The following is an 18,089-nucleotide window of genomic DNA, read 5'->3' on the forward strand; positions in this document are numbered from 1 at the left end:
AATATCAGATGATTCAGCTGGACATAAAAAAAAATTGTGAGTATGATGAAGTTTTTCTATACCCCCACTAACACCACCATGATTCTTCTCTGCTTCCTTCAATTCATTATCTCCTGCTTCTGTCAAAATCAAACCACACTTACTGCCATCAAGTTGATTCTGACTCATAGCAACTCCCATTGGGTTTCCAAGGCTGTAGATCTTTATGGAAGCAGACTGACTCATCTTACTTCTGCAGTGGCACTGGTGGGGTCAAACTATAGAGTTGTCCATTAAAATGAGGAAGTCCTAGCTCCTCTTATCTCCACAGGCACAGTCTAATCATATAATGCACATTACCATGTTAGTTATGGTGTTAACTATTTCTAAGCTGCCATCATTTTTAAAATAGCATAAATCTGACTTCTCCAAATTATTGCTGAACAAAACAATTAAAGGGAAAAAAACAAAACAACAACAAAAAAAACTCTTCTCTTGAGTTTTCTTACACTTTTCATTTCTCCTCCAGGATTTTGTTATAATTAGTCCTAATGTCCCAACGTCTTCTGCCTTGCTGTGGTTCTTTTGCTAACCCTTTTCTCTGATCCAAGTGTAAACAAAGGTAACTAGATATTCTGAGAACAACCTAGGCATCCTCAGTGTCTCCAGAAAACTTTACCAAAAAGCAGGATGAAAGACATAAAGGAAAACGATGATCAAAAATATAGCTAACTTAAAAATAGTCACATTTCCAAGATGTTAGTTTTTATTTCAAGAATCATCCTCACAAAAGGAGAGCAGAGCCTTACTTGCTGAGTGTGAAAATGGATTCTGCTTGGATATGTGCACATTAGTCTGAGATATACTGATGTTACTCTAGAGGTAGCTTGTTTTTTCCTCTCTCAACCTCCTGGGTCTATTGCCTATATATTCTGTCTTGTTTTCTGATCTTTAAGGTTGAATTTACTTAAATCCTTCACAATGACACTTTATCCTGGCTCAACACTCCCAAACAGAAAGTTAGGTATACCATGTCTGCTGCCCAATTTAAGAAAAATCTCCTCTGAAATGAGAAACAATATAGATGTAAAAGATGATGCAATGATTAAAAGCAGGGGCTCTGGAGCCAGACTATATGGGTTCAATTTATGGCCATGCCATATATTAGATGTTTGATAGTAGGCATGTTATTTCACATTTCTGCCTATGCCTAAGTTTCCTTATTTATAAAATGGGAAAGACAGCGATATGCATGTCATAAAATGTTTTAGCTAAAAGGTTAAATGAGTTAATTCAAATTAAATACCTAGAAAAAAAGTCTGTCAGTTTTGCTGTTGTTGTTGACACTCTTGTACACCAGGGACTTAACTAGCCCTTCCTGGTTTATCTCCAGCCATCAATGAAATATTTTATATCATTTTATCATATTTAACCCAAGTCTACCCAAACTTACTCTCAGAGAAATTTTTTGTGAGCATGAAACTATAACAGTGTCATGGTATAATATGACATATTAGCCTTTCAGAAGCAATTTGTTGTACAAATATTGATTGATCAACCATTGTGTTCTAAGTCCTATGCTAGATGTTAGAAGCATAAAGGTGAGAAAAAAAAAAAAATTACAGTTACAATCTCTACTCTAACAAAGAAATACCTTCTATGTAGAAGACCTGGGTCTGATTCCCAACCAATATACCTCTGTACAGCCACTATCCATCTGTTAGTGGAGGCTTGCATGTAGCTGAGGAATTCAACAGATTTCAGTGGAGCTTCCAGACAGGGAACAGACAGACTAGGAAAAAAGGCCTGGGGACCTACTTTCCAAAATCAGCCAATGAAAAACCCATCAGTCACAAAAGTCTTATCTGTAGCTGATCATGTGAGGGTGCAGGACCGGGCAACGTTTCATTTTGCTGTGCATGGGGTTGCCATGAGTCAGTCGCTGGCTTATTCAAGGGCAGCTGAAACAAAACAATAACCTTGGCTCAGTTTCCCCAACTCTAAGACAGACACTGTAGTACCACTTCACGAACCTGTTGTAAGTGTCAGAACTAGCTAGCCAGCTATCTATCTCCTTAAAATTGTTTATATCAATAAATTGTAGCAATTACTGGTAGTTAGAGATTGTTAGTTTTTCCTATATATGCATGAAATCAGTGAAGAATGACAATAGCTTTCCCTCAACACGTAAAATTCAGGATAAAGAGGTATTTCCCATCTGACATGTGCTGTATTTCTTTAAACAACCCCCTTGGCTTATTTTGTATAAGCAAGATATACATTCAGTTGTATGCCATTGCTAAGTAATTAAAAATGTTGCTAAACACGGTATTGCAAACTTTCTTCTGACCCTTACCTCCAATGAAATGTTTCTTGAGGAGCTTCAGAAGATTTGTAAAACAAATGATGTAAAACATGGGATGTTTTGCAGATGATGTATCTCATTCACTTTCACTGTCATCATTCTCCCTGGTATATAATGCAGACTGAAATACAGCAAATGTTTTCAAAATAATATTGTGCTATGGAGAAAGCAGAGACCTGAGTTGTTCATATGGTTAGTTTTAGTTTAAATCCCATGCATAAAGTTTCTGTGCACGTGTGTTTTAGAAGCTTGAGATTCACGCATGCTTGCTTCTGGCACCAGTTGCCCACCCAACAGCCAGCCACAGAGAAGCCAAAAAGAGATCCTAGCATTCCGTGAGGCATGGAAGATTGAAGAACAAGGAGGCAAAAGATAAAACTAGTTATAACTATTCATTAGTTTTGGGTACATCAGATAATTTGTGCAATGGCTTCAGGGCTTTAATTGAATCACTTTTCCCACCTTCTCTTAATTTTAATTATGCAGCAATCATTTTTACCAACCTGTGCAAAGGAACCATATGAAAATGTGACATATGACAATATACATTTGCCTAAGCTCCAGGACTATAGTGACCTACAGGCAATTAGCTACTGCCTCTAGCACTGAAACGACCAATTAAAGAGTTAACGAAATGCCCTCCAAATCACCTACATGTTCAGGTTTTTGGACTGCCAGGAACATTGCACTTCGACTGGTATAATTTTTGACTGACTGATTTAGTAAGTCTACATCTGCTAAAATTCCAGACTCATGCCTGTAAAACTGAGGAGTCAGGTTTTATGAGGTGCTTTCACTGTCATTAAAGACGATGCCACCTTAGCCCTTCTCCTAACAAGACAATCTTACCGCCATCATTATGAGGCGTGATCCTAGCTTGTCATCATGCAAAAAAAAAATGGCTTGCTAGGTCAATGAGGATGGCATGAGTTCATCTCAAGGATGTTAGATATTCATTCTAGTGGCTATAAACCAGAAACTAAACATAAAGAAGAGAAAGCAAGAAAGAGAGAGAAGAAGGGAAGGAGGGAGGAAGTGGAAACAAAGCCTGATATCCTAATACAATATCCCCATTATTTATCTGCATGTGTTTGGTGTGTGTGTATGAATGTGTGTTTATAATTTTAGTGTTTCATACTAGCTCTCCTGTCATTCAGGTTTGGAAAAAAACAAATCAAAATGGAAACACCAAGCACCATTATGATGATTTTTTAATTGTACTGTGTTTTGCTTTGAAATATTAACCATCCAAATTCAGAATTCATGTTACGAGTTATGTAGGTTACATTCCTCAGAAATAATCAGTTATCATTGAGTCAATCCTGATTCATGGTAACCTGATATATGCTATATTTAACTTATTATAGGGTTTTCAATGGCTGATTTTTCAGAGGTAGATCACCAGTCCTTTTTTCCAAAGCTTATCTGAGTGGACTTGAACAACGAACCTTCTGGTTTGCATTAAACCTTTGCACTACCAAGGAGCTCCTCATAGAAAATAGACCCTAAGATAAGTATGTATTCTGAAAGTAATCCCATAAAGCCCCAGAAAGGGAAGGAAAGGAAGTCAACCCAGGGTGCAATAATGAGCAAATGACCACTGTGGCCCCCAGCCACAGGGTAGATCATGCAGAACTGCCCCAGCTGAGGAGCACAGGAGCTTCAGTATTTATCCACCAATTCCTGTTGGCAATTGGCTGAGAGCTACCCTAAAGGAATGGCTCCCCAGCACTTGGCCGGCCCATGTGTATGCTGGGAATGCCCCCACAGCCCAAGAGAGACTTCAGCATGCACAGATTGGTGAGTATTGAGGAAATCTGGGCAGGACACCAGGAATGTTTGTTGTAAAAGCTAAGTGTGTTAGAGCAATACTGGGTTTTGTTGCAGAGCTTGCTTAATTTAGTCCACTTTTCATATTCCATTCATTGCGCCCTGGAGGTAGAAGTATCCCGTTTGTCTGCTGTAACCACATTTAGTCCCCAGATTTGTTCTATGCATTGAACACCTTAGAGCATTACTCTTGCTTTTTTGCAGTGTCACAAAGTGGATTGAGAAACAAAGTATTCTATATGGGAAAGCTCATTAATTCTCTATAAATCACTCATTTGGTTCGGTTGTGTCACCTAGCTGGGATAAACTTACCAGAAGATGTTTGTGAAATTTAAAATTGACATAGGTATAGTATGTTTATGGAAAACAAGAAATATCATAGACAGTTGTGATCTTATGATAATCTACACCAAATCACAACCAGTGACCAGAACCCTCTTCTGAAGTAATTTAGGTGGGACCTCGACATATGTATTAAGCACCACAAGGAGACTGACAGGAAAAAAAAAAATCAGAAACATGCAGGCTAAGTTGGCTCCTGCTTCTGGAGAAATGCCCAAATCACACAACCTAAAAGGAACTCTCAGTTCTGTTGTTATTCTTAGATGTGGAGCCAGTTCTAAAGGGAGATGAGATATCACAAAAAGAGAAATCCTTTTTCCAGATTTTTCCTCCCTTATTTCTCGGCAGAACACCTGGGAAGGGGTTGATTAGTCAGACAAAATATATGCAGCACTTGTATCAATTCAACAAATATCTGGTCAGCACCTACTACATGCAACTACCGGGCTTATGAGTAAGGACGAGAGAAGCTGAAACTATAGGGCTCTGTTTGTTTTATACCTGCCAGAGATGGAATGATGGACTGATTAACTGATTCACTGAGTAACTGAAGAAAATGAATGAGTGACCTCCCATGGCCCAATTCTTTAGGACAAAATGAAGTGATCTTACTCTTTAAAACTCAGAACCACTTCTGATGCTGTAAACACTCTATAAATGATCATTGACAGTTGATGATTGGAACTTTGTTCATTGTGAGCTGCATTGTAAAGCCAATACCACTTGGAGTGTTGCAGTAGTTTTCCAGGTTGTGGCTTAATGGAACACACAGACGAGCAGGACTCTTTACAATCCCATAAGCACAACACTTTGGCTGGGCTCTGCAATCCTGGCTTCAAATATTCAAGTATTTCCATTTCCTTTGGGAAGACTTTCTAAATTAGGGAACAAGTAGTAGTTTTTGTTTTTCTTTTTTCTTTTTCCTTCCTTGTTACATTTTTTTGGGAAATATTACTTTCCTGTTGTGCCAGATAATCTTCTACCTACAAGGTGAAGTTCTTTTTTTTTTTTTTTTCCTGCAAATTACACCATTTTTACTGTTATATTTGGGAATTTATTAAATTTTTATTAATAAAGTCTTCCCACTGCACTTCTGCTGTCTTTACACTTCCCTTAAAATTTCCATTTGTGTTCAAAAAGCTACAGTCAACAGAACATAAGCTTTAGACATTTCACTTGTCAGGTTTTTTTTTTTTTTCTCTTTTTTATTCTATAAATTTATTTGAAACAACTTCTTGGTATTTTAGTACATTCTTTAGCCTTCAACCAATGTAAAGAATTTCTTAAATATGCCAACTTCTTTACCATTGCCTTTATGATCTCTTCTGTTTTACTGAGCCATTGCTGCTATTTTTAGCCTAAAAGCTCACAGAAGGCAAGTGTGATAGTTGGAGCTGTGTGTCAACTTGGCTAGACCACAATTCTGTGTGATTTAAGGAGTTGTGATGTGGGTTATTCCCATGATGAGATCGGATGTATATGTTTTGAGCAGCCAATCCATTGAAAGGGAGTTTCCCTAGGGGTGTGTCCTGCTTCCAATATATTTATAGACATCCTGGGATTGGGATCTTGTTGTGCTGCCCACAATTTTCCATGAGCAAACAATCCACCATTCAGCTTGGAGATCTTGGATTCATCCTTCGTTGGACTCAACAGCCAGCATACTGCCTGCCAACCTTGAGCTCATCAGCCCCTGCATCTGCGTGAATTGGGAAAAGCTTGCAGCTTGACGTTTGATCCAAGAACTTGCGACTTGCCAGCTTCTTTAAGTGTGTGAACCATTTTCTTAAGATAAATTCTCTTTCTCTATACGTATATATAAGCTTTATTGGTTTTGCTTCTCTAGAGAACCTAGCTTAACACAGCAGAGATTGTGAACACAATCATATTTAACACTACATAGAGTAAAGATCTGTTCCTCTGTCTAAAGTTTAGACACTTTTAAGGTTGTGCTAAGTTGCTCACCTGCTCTTCCTATCCCTTCAATAGCATTGGCCTTTCTCCCCTCTTTGATCACCAAGATTGACTTCTGATTGTATAATGTCTTGTATTGCACAATCAGAATATACAATTAAAATACTAACATCTTATGAAAATGACTAAATTAAAATGTATTCATAGGCGATTTAAATAAACTTTCTTGGAACAGATTATGGAAAAGTAATATGATGAATAGATAGTAAAGAGTAAAGAGAACAGCTGGAAGGAAGCAGACTTGAAAATGTCTGTATCATTATCTATTATCATAATAATGCAGCTTAACCAATAACCATAACACCTCAGTGGCATATAACCATATACTTTTATTTTTGCTGTAAGTCTATGTCTTGGTTCAGTAGTTTTGCTGATGTGAATTGGGTTTACTTATGCCCCTGTAGTCAACTGGCAGATCATATGGGGCTGGTTGGCCTAGGAGAGACTTGGTTGGGAGTTTGTTGGGACAACTCAATGCTGGTCCATGTTATCTTTCATCTTCCAGATAGTCATGAAAAATCTGATGGTGGAAGCAAGAATCCAAGAGAGAGAACAAAAGGACACAGGCCACCTGAGGCATAGACACAGAGCTACCACACTGTTGTTGACACTGTATTGTGTTAGTCAAAGGCAGTCACAAGGCCAGCCTATTTAGAAGTGTCAGATAATAGATCCCATCTGAGTGGAGAAACTGAAAAGTCACATTGCAGAGGTAATAGAGTAAGGTCATTAATCAAGATCATCAATTCAATCTAAAAACAGCAATATTGATCTATTTAACAACAACAACAAAAATCTTAAATAAATTTCAATATAAATGGAGAGATACAACAAACATCCACTCACTCATTTATCCAATAGACATTTACTAGTCATTAACTACTTTTCAGGCTTCACAGTGGGTACTCATATTATTAAAATACGGTCTTTGTCCTCAAATAGTTCACAATCCTATGAATTTACAAAAAGCACTCACTACTCAGACCACTTGCACATTGTGATAGGGAATACATATTTGTTCATCATGCAAAGCATGCAGTTTCCAGATATCAAATGTTCTCTCAGAGTTCTATATGACTGTCATTGGGAGACAATCTTTTCTGTAGTGTGTAGAATATGCTAAAGAATCAAGAATATGTAAATACCCAAGAGAGACTGATGTGTAAACTTAATTTTCCTGTGTAGCTATTTCCTTTCTCTTTCTTTCTTTGGTAGGGGGATGGGGAGCCTGGTAGGGAAGAGGGTTCTATCTCTGCTGACATGTTCAAACCACCTGTTCATTGGCCTTCCTAATTGTAAGGCAGCAACTAGTAGTGTGATGTGGGAGTCTCACAAAGATAAGAGACCCAACAACTCAGGCCAGGGCAGAAGTCCAAAATCAGGCAGCATTCTCAGGTTCTCTAACTTCTAAGTGATGAACAGCTAGGGTGTAACTCTCACTAAGGACAGGTCAGTGTAGGCATTAGGAGTAAGAAATTTAAATAAATAAATAAACACCTAAAAAGAGATAACTCCAAATTATCAGTACTTCACCACATCACACATTTTCATATGCAGTTGTACACACATGAACTCACACACACAAACACATACACACTTAATCAGTCAACTGTGAAAAATCTTTGGTCTTCAGTGTGTTGTTAGAGATACTTTTCTGTCTTAGAGGCCAAAAGGGTGGCAAAAAGGCAGGAAGCCTGTGAGCTGCTGCAGAGGGGTCTCATAAATTGAAAAGTGAATTTCAAGATGAAAATAATCAGGGAGAACCAATGCCACATGGTTGTTTATGTGTGCATGTGATTGTGTGCACGTGAATGCACATGATTATGCCTCAGTGTGTCTGCGTGTAATGGGGCATTAACACCAACTCACATAAACTGCTCTGCTTTATGCATTGTGTTTTTTTTTTTAGAAAATCAAGCCATATTTTTTTTTCTTTCCCACTTTTCAAAGCAGTTTACAGATGCTGAATTCTTTTTTAGGAATAATTCTCAATGCATCATTCAAATATCCTTTGAGTTGAGCACATGATATGCACATCATGAATACATATAATCACCATGCAGTCCTTTGTGGAGATTTTGAAAATAGCATTGGAAAGAGCCAACCATGAGTCTCCATCTGAGGGTGTGTATTTGGTGAGTGTGGCTGAGCTGATTCTGGCCACTCAACTCCTCTTTAATGGTCTTGTTTTGTCTCCTGTGGTTTGAAAGACTGAACATTTCAGTGGTCTGAATAAGTAAAATGGAAATCACAATTTCTAGACTCCCATGAGAACTGTAGGGTTAAATCCATCCGATGCAGGAGGCACTTGAGGATTTTCAACATATGGCATACAGATAGATTTTTTCAAAAAAAGATTGTCACTTTAAAAGTAGCTAATTTCATTCTCTTCTCAGCTTGCTAGGCCTGATGTGACCAAAATTTCAGAGCCTGATGTTGCAAGCTGTATTGGTATTATTTATTACCAGAAACATTTGCAAATACTCAAAGTGCAATTCAACAACAATGAAAATATAGTTAGAAAACACCTTTCTTGTTATCTCTATCACTCATTGTTAACATTGGAGGAAGCTATTTTCTTCACCTTCTTCAGAAATAGGAAACAAAGATGGAAAACAAAACAAAACAAACAAACAACAACAACAAAAAATTAAACCTGCTGTTCTCTGAAATTAGGAAAGCATAGCCTAGAGGATGGTCCATTCCTCTTTCTTCTCAATTGAGACATGGAAATGCTTGAGTCAATTGCTTTTTTTCCTATTATTACATCTTCCTATCCTAGAAAGCTAGGATTAAAGACACAAGATCTGTAAGTAAGAATCTCCATCACATTCTCTAGTTCAGGGGACATAAGGTTTTCTGATGAGCTCTTTAATGTAAACCTGGAGCTCATTTATACAGGGTGGGGGCCCACATGACTTCAACTGGGCCATTCCCCTTTTTCAGAATCTGATGGTCTTCAGATATTTTTCATCTATGAAGAAACAGCTATCTAAAATCATATGTTATTTAAAACATAAAACAGAACATGAAACATTCACATTGAGTTACCATTTTATGAAGATTGTCTTTGAGGTTCAAAAGGTGGAAGAATTGCTAGCAGGGAGGTGATTCAAGCAACCACGTTTCTCCAGAAAAACACCGATTAAGAACACTAAAATATTAAGAATACTAAAATACCTGATATAGTACATGTATAAATATTGTCTATTTACTCAATGAACTTTCATTTATATTTCTATGTGTTATAGATAGTTCAGAAACAATCTGCCTTATTACCCTATCCCCTTAAATCCAAAATGTATTCTCCTATGGTGGCGTAGTGCCTAAGGCATTTGACTGATAATCTGAAGGTTGGTGGTTCAACCCACCAGCCACTCCTCTAAAAGAAGCCTGGGTAATCTACTTCTGTAGACATACAACCTTGGAAACCAAAGGAGGGGTCACTATGAGTCAAAATCGATTCAACAGCAGTGAGCTTGGTTTGGATTTTGGTATTTAGCATGTAACTAGCAAATGTCTCCTATGGCTTCAGCACAATTCTTATATTTTAGAGCAATGTATTTTTAAATAGAGAGTAAAATAATCATTTACTTGCTAGAAGAATTAAAGTATGTTGGAAAGCAAGATGGAATTCATGAGCAACTTTTTTCAGGAGCATAATGATCAACAGACTAATTCGGTATTTTTTGGAAAACCTACAATATATTGTCACCACTCGTCTGTCAGTTTGCATACTCTGGTGGCTTGCATGTTGTTGTGATGCTAGAGGCTATTTCAAATATCAGCAACATCATCCATGGTGGTCAGGTTTCAGCAGAGCTTCCAGACCAAAATAGACTAGGAAGGAGGAAGACACCATCCACTTCTCAAACAATTGGCCAGTGAAATCCTTATGAACAGGACTGAAACAGTGTCCAATATCCTAAGCATTAGTGAGCTGAATGGACTGGTTGTGGCCATTCAGACAATCATATGATCTACTATGCTAGGAATGACAAATTGAAGAGGAATGGCATGATATTCATCATCACAAATAATGTTTCAAGATCTATCTTGAAGTACAATGTTGTCACTGGTAAGATAATATCCATACGCCTACAGGCAAGACCAGTTAATATTACTATTATTCAAATTCATGCACCAATCACCAAAGACAAAGACAAGGAAATTAAAGATTTTTATGAACTTCTGCAGTCTGAAATTGACCAAACATGCAATCAGAATGTGTTGATTATCGCTGGCGATTGGGATGCAAATGTTGGAAGCAAAGAAGAATCACCAGTAGTTGGAAAATATGGCCTTGGTGATGGAAATAACTCTGGAGATAGCATTATATAATTTTGCAAGACCAACAATTTATTCATTGCAAATACTTTTTTTCAGCAACATAAATGGTGGCTATATATGTGGACTTTGGCAGATAGAGTATGCAGGAATCAGATAGACTACATTTGTGGAAAGAGCTGATGGAGAAGTTCCATATCTTCAGCCAAAACAAGGCCAGGAACTGACTGTGAAGCAGACCATCCACTGCTCTTATGCAAGTTCAAGTTGGAGCTGACAACAATTAAAACAAGTCCACGAGAGCCAAAATATGACCTTGACTATATCCTTCCTGAATTTAGAAACCATCTAAAGAATAGATTTGATTCATTGAACACCAGTGACCAAAAACCAGAGGAATTGTGGGATGACATCAAGAATAGCATCCATGTAGAAAACAAAAGGTCATTAAAAAGATGAGAAAGAAAGAAATTACCAAAATGGATGTTAGAAGAGACTCTGAAACTTTCCCTTCAACAGAGAGTAGCTAAAGAAAATGGAAGAAATGATGAGATAAAAGAGCTGAACACAAGGTTTCTTCAGCTCAAGAAGACAAAGTCAATTATTATAATGAAATGTGCAAAGACCTGGAGTTAGAAAATCAAAAGGGAAGAACAGACTTGGCATTTCTCAAGCTGAAAAAACTGAAGAAAAAAGTCAAGCCTTGAGTAGCAATATTGAAAGATTCTATAGGCAAAATGACACAGAAACTATTAAAAAAAAATGTAAAGAATACACAGAGTCACTGTACCAAAATAATTGATTAATGTTCATCCATTTCAGGAGGTGGCATATGACCAAGAACGAATGCTACTGAAGGAATAAGTTGAAGCTGCACTGAAGGAATTGGCAAAGAACAAGGCTCCACAAATTAACAGAATACCCACTGAGATGTTTCAACAAACAGATGCTGCACTGGAGGCACTCACTTGTCTATGCCAGGAAGGCAGCTACATGGCCAACTGACTAGAAGAGATTCATATTTGTATCTATTCCAAAGAAAGGTGATCCTACAGAATATGGAAATTATAGAACAATATTATTAATATCACATACAAGTAAAATCTTACTGAAGATAATTCAAAAACAGTTGCAGCACTACAGTAACAGGGAACTTCCAGAACTGTAAGCTGAATTCAGAAGAGGAAGTACAATGAAGGATGTTATTGCTGATGTCAGATGGATCTTGTTTGAAAGCAAAGAATACGAGAGAGATGTTTACTTGCACTTCATTGACTATGCAGAAACATTCAATAGTGTGGATCATAACAAATTATGGATAACATTGAAAAGAATTGGAATTCCAGAACAGTTAATTGTGCTCATCAGGAACCTGTGCATTGACCAGGAGGCTGTCATTCGAACAGAACAAGAGGATACTGCATGGCTTAATATCAGGAAGATAATGTGTCAGGGTTGTATCTTTTCACCAAACTTATTCAATCTGTGTGCTGAGCAAATAATCCAAGAAGCTGGACTATATGAAAAAGAGTGTGGCATCAGTATTGGAGGAAGACTCATTAACAACCTGTGACATGCAGAGAACTCAACTTCGCTTGCTGACAGTGAGAACCACTTGAAGCATTTGATGATGAAGAGTAAAGACCACAATCTGCAGTCTGAATTATATTTCAACATAAAGAAAGCTAAAAGTCTTCACAACTGAACTGATAAACAGCATTATGAACAAAGGAGAAAAAATTGAAGTTGTCAAAGATTTCATATTACTTGGTTCCACAATCGACAATAATGGAAACAGCAGTCAAGACATCAAATGACTTCCGGGCAAATCTTCTGCAAAAGACCTCTTTCAAGTGCTGAAGAGCAAAGATATCTCTTTGAAGAATAAGGTGGACTTAACCCAAGGCATGGTACTTATAATCAGCTCATATGCATGTGATAGCTGGATAATGAATAAGGAAGACCAAAGAAGAGTTGATCCTTTTGTGTTGTGGTGTTAAGAGAAGAATACTGAAAGTATCATGGACTGCCAAAAAAACTAACAAATCTGTCCTGCAAGAGATGTAGCCAGAATGCTCCTTGGAAGTGAGAAGGCCAGACTTCATCTGACCTACTTTGGTCATGTTGTCAGAAGGGACCATTCCCTGGAGAAGGCTTATCATGCTTGGTAAAATGGTGGGTGAACCAAAAAAGGGAAGGCCCTCAACAAAATGGATTGACACAGTGGCTGCAAATATGGGCTCAGGTATAGCAAGGATTGTGAGCCTGGAACAGGACCAGGTAGTGTTGTGTTCTGTTGTACATAGGGTGACTATGAGTTGAAGCTGACTTGGTGGCATCTAACAACAGCAACATTGTACTGAGTTACAAATGAAGTCTATGGTCTGATCTTTAACTTTGTGTCTCTTATAAAGATTTGGGGAAAGACGAGGAGAGGAGGAGAGAAGATAGAATAAGCGAGAAAGGTTTAAAACAAAATGGTTGTCCGCAAGTCATTTCCAACTCATGGCTACCACGTGTATGTCATAGTATATTTGTGCCCCATAGGGTTTTCAATAACTTAGTTTTTAGAAGTAGATCACCAGGTCTTTCTTTTGTGGTGCCTCTGGGCAGGGTCAAAACTCCAGCGTTTCAGTTAGCAACCAAGTGTTTTAGTCATTTGCAACACTCAAGGATTCTAGTAGGGGCTTAAGAGGATACATCAGACTACCACTGAAATGCAGTAGGGGATGTCAGGCCAGAATCTGCCAAATCATTGCTACATTTTTTTTTGTGTGTTTGTTTGTTTGCTTGCTTTTTAAGATAAACCAATAACAACGGTAAGACCAAGGATTCTAAGAACAGAAAGAGTGTGCTCAGAAACTAACTCCTTCAGTTTTCTAGAATCCCTGGACATCACTGTATCCCATTCATGGAGGTAGATACCTGAGCCCTTGTGAAAAGGAAAGGGAAAGAAACAGTTCAATATTTCTGCATGATCCTCTCACATCCCATAAAATACATATGCTGTCAAAATAATATGTATAAGCATTAATAATATGAACTTAGAGATATGACTACATTTGTGAAGCTTTCTAACATTAACTATAAATTATTAGAAACCTGTAAGTCATTAGAAAGTCAATTTAACTGAAAATCTGTTTACCACATTCTTCACAGAGTTCTATGTGATTCATAGTTTTCACTGGCTAAGTTTTGGAAATAGATCTTCTAGCCTTTCTTCACAGTCAATCTTAGTCTGGAAGCTCTGCTAAAACTTGGTTGGCATTGTAGCAAAATACAAGCCTTCACTGACAGAGGAGTGGTGGTTATGCATGAGATGTGAAGGGACTATTTCTTGAAACATTTGCAAAATTTCTTTCAATAGAAAAGCATTCTCCTTTCCTCCTAATTTTGCCCAACTTCTCTGTGTTTTGGACGACCGCTCGTACACTGGATGTAGGTACTTGGTTCTCGCTCACAGTTGTTTGTTTTATTTCTTTCCCACTTCTCTAGATCATGTGAACAGTATCTTTCCATGGGAAAAGCTTTTGTAATTTTGTGATGGAGACTCCACCCTTGTCAACAACAGAGAACAACTCAATGTTATCCAACCCATGGAAAGAAGGCTATTGATGAAAGTCTTTCTTTTTAACTCACATGTAACAGAAAATAGAAATAAACTTTGTAACACTGATGGCTCCTGCTACTTGAACAAAACAGGATTTAAATTCTGATAATCCATAATATTCACACCTTATTTATCTGTGCAACTGGGGTAAATATGTCCTCTTCTTATTTGGCTTTTTATTTATTTTGATTTTCTTTTACCAATTCTTCACTTGTATAAAGTAAATTTTTCATAAGCAGTTTCTCCTTCTGCTATATTTTATAAAGTTTGCAAGAAGAGAGGTTTTTTTTTTTCCCTAGAAATGACAGTTATGATAGAATTATAACCAGCCAAATGTATTCAGATTAATAGAAATGTCTTACATGTGATGATCTGCCCATTCCAGAAGTGATACTTTAATAAGATTGAGCAATTTACCTGAGAAAAGCATTTGACAGAGATAGAAACTGTGTCACTTGTCCAAAGGGAGCACACAGATATATACTTTCATCTGACTCTTGCTCACTGCCTGACTCCAAGGTACACATCATTCACATTTTTATCCATCACACTTTAAGCATAGCTGTTGCAGCGGATGTGAGCAAACTGCAAAAATTAAGAGTATGAACTGCACCCCACCTAGCATATAGTTGAGTAGATGGACTTGAAGAGTTTGAGCAAAGGAAGTCATTAAGTACCAGAAGAAAAGGAAGCCAGAATAAAAGTGATGATATCCAGTCAGGCAATCCAGAGCAGATAGCTCTGACTTTCTCAATCCTTAGAATCGGACCAGTTCCACTAATCCTAATTAACAACAGACTAGCTTCTTATCCCACCACAGGTCCTGTGGAGTTGAAGAAAATGAAGCCAGTCTACCAAGTCACAGGTTGTGTTTTATTTGGAAAGAAAAATGGGAAGATGATCCTTGGTCAAAGCCTCTGTTGGGCTCTCTTTGGGGCACCAAATAGCCAGACCTAGGTAAAGGCAGGATGAAAAATAAAACACAATGGGAAGAGGGAATAAATTATGAAGAAAGACTGACAAATCTGTACAAGAAAAAGAAGGAAGGTACTAGGGGATGGAACAAAAACCAAACCAAACTCATTGCCATCTACTTGATTCTGACTCATAGCGACCTCCTTGGGTTTCCAAGGCTGTAAAATCTTTATAGAAGCAAACTGCCTCATCTTTCTTCTGTAGAGCAGCTGTTGGATTTAACTAATGACCTTTTGGTTAACAGCCAAATGCTTTAACCATTACAGTACCAGAACTCCTTAAGGGAATGATAGAAAATTCAAAATCAAAAATCAAAAACAACTTTTCAAGGCATGCCCATTTTTGTTCCTTCTGATCTCGTTGGCCTTCCTACTTTCATAGCATTGGACAGATCATTAAATATTTCCCAGTCAATCAAAATGGGCCAGCACTTTGCTTACATGATCTCATTTAAGCTTTGCAGAAATTCTGGGTTAATGTCTGTTTTACAAGAAAGGAGTCTGAGATTTGAAGAGGTAAATGCTACCTATGATTAGTGGCAAAATTCTAATTCAATACCAAGTATGTCTGACTCTGAAGTTTGTGCACTTTCTACTGTAATAGCAGAGTAAGCAAAACAAGAGAGTGGCTCATTAACTCCTACAAGAAGGAATTTTTTTGGATCAATATTTTAATTTTAATAGAAAGGCCAGTGATGGAGGCAAGGTATGGGTTTAGGGAAAATCTTACCTAGATGAAGCCTCAAGAGAAGATGCTGCTTATGTTAATATATCTTGTGAAATATCCCACGGAGGGAACATTGGGGCAATATTTTTCTAAAGTTCCCTATGATATATCAAACCTAATCCATTACCATTGAGTCAATTGTAACACATCACAATCCTATAGGACAGAGTAGAACTGCCCCATAAGCTTTCCAAGGCTGTAATCTTTATGGAGCAGACTGCTGCATCTTTTTTCTGTGGAGTAGCTGGTGGGCTCAAACTGACAACTTCTTGATTAACAGCCAAATGCTCTAACCATTGCACCACAAGGACTCCTTTCATATGACATTTAAAAAAATAAAAATAAAAAATAAAACTTCACTACCATGAGTTGATTCTGACTCATAGCGACCTCCACTGGGTTTCTGAGGAAATAAATCTTTATGGGAGTAGATTGCCCCATCTTCCTTCCACAGAGTGGCTGATAGGTTTGAACAGCCAAACTTCAGGACAGCAGTCAAATGCTTTAGGCACTACACCACCAGAGTTACAATATAGTATGTGGAAATTGGGTTCTCACTGTAAAATAGCCTGAAAAAGGTAACTTAGAAAATGTAAAGTAAGTGCATGAATGTACACTTTGTGCTAAATTAGACATCATTGGACATGATGTCTTAAATGGCATGTACTATTTCTAATAAAAAAAATCCCAAAAGAAAATATTAAAATGTAGAAAACATGTGTTGAATGATATTTAGCTATAGTACACCCCTTAGTACTTACCTCTTCCACTTCAGGATACCAGATTTTTATGCAGAATTTCAGAACCTACATGCTTGGGAATGGTTTGTCCAGAAATGGGTGTGAAGCTTTTGAATACAGGTGAATATGATAAAAGTTACCAAAATTCCCATTTCCTAGAAATATTTAAGAAATTTGAGATTCTCACAGTGATGCTCCAACCCTCATTTCCTCAGACACAGTTATAAATCAGCACTTAATAAAATTGATAGGTAATTGACTAAAAGTCAAATATGATAGCACATTGATAACAAAATTACTTTTGTTAATATCTTCTTAAGATTATAACAATTATCTATTTCTGCTTGGCATTTATTCTCTTTTCAGCAATTATCTAATATTATTTTTTCAGCTATTTAAAACACATACTTTTGTGTATTTAAACGTATCCATTCCAATTCCAACCAAATCCTCAAAATTCACATCTACCACCACCTCCCTTTGACAGCATGCCTCCCTAAAAAAAGATGATATCTAGAAGCCTGACTTGCTTTTGATCTCCTGAGAAATAACTAAGTATGGAAGAATTTGATTTTTAGAGACTGAGTTATAAAGGCATGTGCATTGTATCATTACTGTGCCCTGTTTCTCCTCTAAACCCCTTTCCTCTGTGTTCTGGTCTCCTCAGAACACCTCACTGGGGCTCTTTTGCTCTCCCAGTTTCTGGTATGATTTGGTCAGTGGGAGGTACCAGTGGAAAATCAAAGTGCAAGAAGAGGAATCGATTGTGTTATATGTTGCTTCTACCTCTACCTCACAGATCATGTTGGTAGTAGGTCCTATTGGGATGTCCCTGTACCATGGCTATTGCTCTGAAGGGTCCTTTCTCTTGTCCTTTACTCCTTCTGGCTCCCTACTGTTACTAGATGTTAGTGCTTCATCATCACTTGTTGATTTTCTTGAACTTGGCCACATATATGTTAAGAATTGCTCCATTAAACTTGCTCCAGTTGCCCTTTTAAGTATACATGGGGTCAGATGGTTGTTGTTGTGTGTCATTGAGTTGATTCCAACTCATAGCTATCCTACAGGTCAGAATAGAATTACTCCACAAGGCTTCCTAAGCTGTAATCTTTACAAGCAGATCTCCAGGTTTGAACCATCACCCTTTCGTTCAATAGTCTGGCTCTTAACCATTGTGCTGCCACCACTCTTTGAACTCTGATTAAGATATTAATAAGAAGTATATATGACATATGTACTATATAATATTTAATAAACA

This window comes from Orycteropus afer, unplaced genomic scaffold (genome assembly GCF_000298275.1).
Source record: "Orycteropus afer afer isolate SDZICR_OR568_19922 unplaced genomic scaffold, OryAfe1.0 scaffold00046, whole genome shotgun sequence".
NCBI classification, from domain to species: domain Eukaryota; kingdom Metazoa; phylum Chordata; class Mammalia; order Tubulidentata; family Orycteropodidae; genus Orycteropus; species Orycteropus afer.